This window comes from Aotus nancymaae, unplaced genomic scaffold, assembly GCF_030222135.1.
Source record: "Aotus nancymaae isolate 86718 unplaced genomic scaffold, 86718_ANA_hifiasm-v0.15.2.pri h1tg000057l, whole genome shotgun sequence".
Lineage (NCBI taxonomy): Eukaryota > Metazoa > Chordata > Mammalia > Primates > Aotidae > Aotus > Aotus nancymaae.
In genome coordinates this window covers 15,246,706-15,254,029 of record NW_026988471.1, presented here as the reverse complement: position 1 = coordinate 15,254,029, position 7,324 = coordinate 15,246,706, and the positions used below count along the sequence as shown (strand labels likewise).

Genomic DNA, 7,324 nt, shown 5'->3' with positions numbered 1-7,324 from the left:
AAAAACAAGACTTTATCAATTACATTGAGAACCAAAAGAGTCAATTCAAAACTACTGTGAACTATAAGAATTTAATAATTGACAACTCAATATATGCAAATTAATAGGCTTTATATATTAAATACAAAGACAGTTAAAAGACACAGTAAAAGAGAAATATGTTACATAGGCACAAGCTTCTTTTGAGAGATATAGAAGTAGACTTGAACAAATGAAATGACATATTCTTAGACATGAACAAATCAATTTTGAAATTCAATATGATTAAACAAAATATGTCCAATTTGCATTTTTTTTCCTGGACATAACTAAGTTGATCATAAAGTTTATTTGAAAGGACAAATAAACAATAACAGCAAGAAATCCTACAAAGGAAGAGCAATATATTAAATGCACCACTAGACTGGCTATAACAAAACCAGTGTGGTATGGAACATGCCAGGACAGGCAGATCAATGGAACGGAGCAGAAATCCAGAAATAATAGGTCGTCGGCAAAGCCTGTCCTCTTGCTCCCCTGTCCTATCACTTTCCTCTGCAGGCAGCATGAGCTTCACCACTCACTCCACCTTCTCCACCAACTACCGATCCCCGGGCTCTGTCCAGGTGCCCAGTGCCCTGCCAGCTTCCCAGGTGGCATGGGGCCTGGGGTCCTGGCCGCGGGGATGGCTGGGGGTCTGGCAGGAATGGGAGGCATCCAGAATGAGAAGGAGACCATGCAAAGCCTGAACAACCACCTGGCCTTCTACCTAGACAGTGAGGAGCCTGGAGACCGACAACTGGAAGCTGGAGAACAAACCGGGAGCACCTGGAGAAGAAGGGACGCCAGGTCAGAGACTGGACCCATTACTTCAAGACCATCGAGGACCTGAGGGCTCAGATCTTCACAAATACTTTGGACAATGCCTGCACCATTCTGCAGATAGACAATGCCAGTCTTGCTGCTGATGACTTTAGAGTTAAGTATGAGACAGAGCTGGCCATGTGTCAGTCTGTGGAGAGCAACATCCATGGGCTCTGCAAGGTCATCGATGACACCAATGTCACTTGGCTGTAGCTGGAGACAGAGATCGATGCTGTCAAGGAGGAGCTGCTCTTCATGAAGAAGAACCACGAAGAGGAAGTAAAAGGCCTATAAGCTCAGAATTCCAGCTCTGGATTGAGCGTGGAGGTAGATGCCCCCAAATCTCAGGACTTCGCCAAGATCATGGCAGACATCTGGGCCCAATATCATGAGCTGGCTCGGAAGAACCGAGAGGAACTGGACAAGTACTGGTCTCAGCAGACTGAGGAGAGCACCACAGTAGTCACCACACAATCCTCTGAGGTTGGAGCTGCTGAGATGACTCTCACAGAACTGAGACTACAGTCAAGTTCTTGGAGATTAAACCTGGAATCCAGGAGAAATATGAAGATCAGTTTGGAGAACAGCCTGAGGGAGGTGGAGGCCCAGTACGCTCTGCAGATGGAGCAGCTCAACAGGGTCCTGCTGCACCTGGAGTCAGAGCCGGGCAGCGGGGCAGTGCCAGGCCCAAGAGTAGGAGGTCCTGCTGAACATCAAGGTCAAGCTGGAGGCTGAGATCACTACCTACCACTGCCTGCTGGAAGATGGCGAGGACTTCAATCTTGGTGATGCCCTGGAGAGCAGCAACTCCATGCAAACCACCCAAAAGACTACCACCTGCCGGGTAGTGGATGGCAAAGTGTTATCTGAGACCAATGACACCAACGTTCTGAGACATTAAGCCAACAGAAGCAGGGCACCCTTTGGGGAACAGGAGGCCAATAAAAAGTTCAGAAGTAAAAAAAAGAAATCCAGAAATAGACCACTGCATATAAAAACTTAAATATGATAAAGGCAACATTTCAAATCTGTGGGGAAAGATAGACATAAGTGTTGTTGGAATATGTGAATAGTCATATGAAAATAGATAAAATAAGATCCACTCTTCATACTGTACACCAATGTATTGAAATGTAAAAAACTAAATAAAATTTAAATAAATAAATAAAAATGAAATGACACAAACATCAGAAGGAATCATGGATAATTTCTCTATAACTTCAAAGTGGAAAAGGAATTCCTAACTATATCCTCAAATCTGGAAGTAATAAGAGAAAAAAGCTAGATACATTTGACTTCATAAACACTTTTACAATGTAAAAAAACTTACTGTATAGCAAAAACAACAACATCAGAGAAAAAAACACATGTCAAACTATAAAAGATTATTTGAAACTTATACCACAGGTAAAAGGATCATATTCCTAACATATAAAATTCTGTAAAAATAGAGAAGAAAAAGGTCATCAGCCATATGGAAAAATTCACTAGAAATATGAAAAAAGAGTTCCCAAAGAGCAGAATGCATATTGCTCTTAAGATGTTCAGCCTGGCTGAGAAGTAGAAAAATGTAAATAAAAAATGCATTGAGACACCAACCCCCAAATTCTAAAATTTGATCACATAATCTATTATTAAATCTACAGGGAAGAGACAGTGCCATGAATTGCTGATGGTAAAGAATCCCTTTGGAAAACAAAATGGCAGACTTTCAAAATTGTGTGTATAGGCCAGGTGGTATGGCGCAAGCCTGTAATCCCAGCACTTTGGGAGGCTAAGGCAGGCAGATCACTTGAGGTCGGAGTTCAAGACCAGCCTGGCTAACATGATGAAATCCCATCTCTACCAAGAAATACAAAAAAAATAGCTGGGCATGGTGGTGGGCACCTGTAATCCTAACTACTCAGGAGGCTGAGGCAGGAGAATTGCTTAAACGCAGGAGGTAGAGACTGCAGTGAGCCAAGATTGTGCCACTGCACTCCAGTTCAGGTGACACAGTGAGACTCTGTCTCAAAAAATGAAAATAAAAATGAAATTAAAAAATAAAATTATGTGTACATATACCCTTTGACCCAGCAAAAGATAAAAGGGTGTTTAGAGCTATATATAAATAACTCACATATATATACATATAGAATTTAAATAAGAAATTATGTAAAATTGTTGAGAGCCAAGGTTTTCAGCATAAGAAATATAATATCTAAAAATTAACAATCCAGTAATTCTACATTTGAATTTGAAATACTAGTATGAATTCACGTTATATTTCCTAGCTCTGTACACTAAAAAGGTCTGGAGAAAAATGACCAGCCCAGTAGCAATGAACATCCTCTCACTCAAACTGTGGTCTCTGAATAGCATTTCTCAATGAGAGAGACCAGGATTCTTTGAAAAAATGCCTCATCCTACAAAAGTACAAGATAAACCTGGAATATCATGTTATACATAAAGTGCAAGCAATTATCCCTACAATTCTGGCTAGAAGACACAGGAGTCAATCAAGTAATTTGAGCTTCTAAAATAATATGGATAGAAACATCGATATTCAAAAACATGGGGTCATTGTGTTAGCTTCTTATTGCTATTATCACAAATTATCACAAACTTGGTGGTTTAACAAACCACTAATTTGTTTTTGTACAGTTCTGGAGGTCAGAACTCCAAAATGGGTGTGCCTAGCGTTGTTCCTTCCAGAGGATCTAGGGGACAATTCGTGTCTTTGCCTTTTCCAGCTTCTAGAGGCTGCCCACATTCCTTGGCTCATGGCTCGCATCACCGAGACTTCTGCTCTGTCCTCACATCCTTTATGACTTCAACCCATTTGCCTCCCTCTTCAGCTGCTCCTTGTGATAACACTGGACCAGCAGGAGAATCCAAATCATCTCCTCATCTCCAGACCCTTGACTTGATCATTTCTGCGAAGTCCCTTTGCCATGTAAGGTAACATCATTTCTGGGGATTAAGTTGTGCACATCGGGGTCTATTATTCTGGCAACCATGATCATCATTCTAGGCCGCTAGGGAATCAACTCATCTTTCTGAAAATTAGTAAATAAAAGAATGAAGTACTTATCCTGCCTTTTTCTCGACAAACTGTACCTCAGAGTTGTCAAATCAAAGAAAGTTTCTTTTTAAACAAATAGCCTAGCTAATAAGTTGTGAGCAGAGGGAAGATCAGAATATCACCATTATGCAACACTAATGAAGTAATACATCTAATAATGGTCATCAATGACTGCTGAAAGCATCTGATGGAAAGCTCTCGGTAAACTTTATATTAATTGGCTCACTAGCTGCACTAACCAATTTTAACACCACAAAAGGAGAGGCAACCAGGTATCATACACCTCCTATGGAAGTATACAACAGTACTTCTGAGGTTTTCTTACCAAAAACTCAAACCTGGGTATGAAACGGCCCCTAGTGCTAACCACCAGTCTGTAACAAACACAGGAAAGCAGCAAAATATACAATGTGGGAAAACTACAGTACAAACAACCCAGTTCCTCCAACAAATAGATTGCAAGAAGAAATGAGGAAAAGGAACAAAAAATTAAGACATTTAAGAGGCATATCAACCTAATCCAATGCATGGAACTTGTTTGAATCTTTGCTGAACAAACCTGGCATTAAAAGTATTTAGAAATAATCAGAGAATTCACTTTGGGAGGCCGAGGTGGGTGGATCACAAGGTCAAGAGATCGAGACCATCCTGGTCAACATGGTGAAACCCCGTCTCTACTAAAAATACAAAAAAATAGCTGGGCACGGTGGCGCGTGCCTGTAATCCCAGCTACTCAGGAGGCTGAGGCAGGAGAATTGTCTGAACCCAGGAGGCGGAGGTTGCAGTGAGCCGAGATCGCGCCATTGCACTCCAGCCTGGGTAACAAGAGCGAAACTCCATCTCAAAAAAAAAAAAAAAAAGAAATAATCAGAGAATTTTGAACAGTGACAGGATACCTGATGATATCAAGGAGTTGTGATTTTTCTTAGATGAAAAATAATAAGATGGTGGTTTTTTTTAATTCCATGTCTTTTTATATTCTTTTTCAGGGTCTCCAGCTTGCAGAAAATTCCATGTCTTTTAAGGATATGTGCTGAAATATTTAGAGAAGAAATGATATGAATGATATGATGTCTTGGATTTGCTTCAAAATAATCCAGTTGGGGAGAGATGGCTAGGTACATTAAAATAAGGTTAGACATAAATTAAGAATTATAGATGCTAGAGGTTGGGTACATGGAAGTTTATTATTCTCTTCTATTCTTGTATTGGTTTGAAATTTCCCATAATGACAGGATTTTTAAAAAATAAACAATATGCACCCAGAAATAAAATTACTGGGTATGAGTGTTTCCAAGGCATTTAAAATGTATTGTCAAATTGCTTTCCATTGCTATAAAGCCTGCAGCAATTTATAGTTCCCCTAGTAGCATATGAGAATACTGAGGATATAATATTTTAAAGAATATATAATCACTTGGATAAACGGAGGAATGCATATTTCTCAGTTGTCCGTGCCTTTAGAAAGACTAATGGCCTATTATGGGATATTATGGCCCAGTCGTGACTACACACCTGGAAGCCTTGTACCTGAACAGCAGGGAAAAAATTCCAAGAGTAAATGGAGTTCAGCATGGCAGTCTTGCCAACTCAGCTTTATACAAATCTAAATTACCCAAATGATGGGTTTCTATGTTATTTCTGACACCATGGCAGAGGAGCTTTCTGAACATCCATTGAGGTATTAGTTTAATGGGAAAATCTACCATTGTATCTTCTCAGTGAAATCTGATTATCTTCAAGAGGCTTCTTCGCATAAAAAGGTGGGGGGAAATCAATGCCTGGGTTTCTCTGCCTAGCATGAAAAATAATTTTCTGCTATAGGGTAATTTTGAGCTCCTGTAATCTTCCAATTATGTTTGATTGCAGTGCCTCCTTCCTGTCTCAGTATTAAAGGACGGTCAGCACATTTCTGCAACCAAAACCGACTTTCAGATGAAGCCGCCACTTATTTCAACGGCTTGTTTATAATCAGCAGCTCTTTGGGCATGTGGAGCATCCCCACCCTGGAGGAAGAGCCCACCCCAGGACCTCTCCCTGACTGTTAGCCAACCTGCTAACACATCACAGGTGCTAGGGATCTTCTAGGTGAGATGAGCCTTCAGGTACTGTGTATGGACACAGAATAATGAAGTGGGTACCTGCCCCCTAAGAGGGCACTATGCTAGTGGGCAGTGGGAGAGTCATAGGCATAGGTGTGAAAAGTCACATTCCTAGAGGGCGCCATGCCAGTGGGAGAGTTTCAGGTAGGTATGTGAAAAGTCACATAACGATTGAGCCAGTCATTCATTCCACAGATACTAAACATGCTGGATGTTGGTAGCAAAGAGATGAGTAAGTCAGAATCCCCGCACTCAAAGTATTCATTCTATAAGAAAACAGAAATATGAACAAATACTTAAAATGCCACTTGGTAAGTGTAGTGCTAGAGGAATGTATCAAGATTTGTAGTGAAATGAGAAGGGAATTCTGACTATTTAAGGAGACTTCCTGGAGGATGAGAAGGTTGGACTGTCTGTTCTTCAGAAGGTTGGACTTAAAAGGTGGTCAAGGAGGGGAGGTGACCACCAGGCAGAAATAAGAGTAGGTGGAAAGGCAGAGAGACTTGAAATCATGTGAATGTTTCAGTGGAATGGTAATTCATTTGCTCTGGAGCAAAGTTAGAGCATGGGTAGGGAAGGAACAGGTGAGAATCGGAAGGAAGGTAATGCCAGACACTAGAGGGCTTTGTCTGCAATCACAGGCATTCGTTTGTTTTTTAAACTGTGCTAAAGCATGATTTTGTAGAACTGGATAACTGAGTGAGTGAAGGAGGCAGAGTTGTCCAAGCACAGCATGTTGCCAGTGTGAGAACCTAGCATCTTGAAAGACTCAAGGAGGAATGTCACGCTAAGAGTAACCCTGGGACATGCTGAGCCAGCGGGGAAGAGATAAAACTCCTGTGCAGAATTAGTTGATGCCAATCATTGATATAGATACCCTCCTATCAAGGGCTGGAGCATGACTCCCCATTCCTTAGGCGGCGGCTGCTTCTAGTGACTTTTTTCCAAGGGTGCAGTTTGGAAGGAGGGGCAGGAGTCAGAGAAGTTTTACAATGAAGAAACATGACAAGCTAAACTTCAACCAGGTGGCCAAGGTCAACATCAACAGTCATAAATCGTGTAGATGGTAGGTAACCTTGATATGAGATGATAACATTGGCACTTTGTCTCTGTGGCTCCCTCCTGATAACCCACAACTCCAGTTTAATCATGAGAGAAAACATCAGACAAATCCTAGGAGAGGGACCTTCTTCAAAATACTTGACCAGTGCTCCTGAACCTATCAAGGTCATCAAAAACAAGGAGAGTGTTAGAAACTGTCACAGCAAGAGGAGCCTAAGAAGACGTGATGGCTAAATGTAATCTGGCATCTTGA

At 41.2% G+C, this 7,324-nt stretch overlaps 1 pseudogene; it reads left to right on the top strand.

The window, feature by feature from the left end:
- The first annotated feature begins 455 nt into the window (after positions 1 to 455).
- LOC105707746 (keratin, type I cytoskeletal 18-like) lies at positions 456 to 1,744 on the top strand (annotated as a pseudogene).
- The last annotated feature ends 5,580 nt before the right edge of the window (positions 1,745 to 7,324 follow it).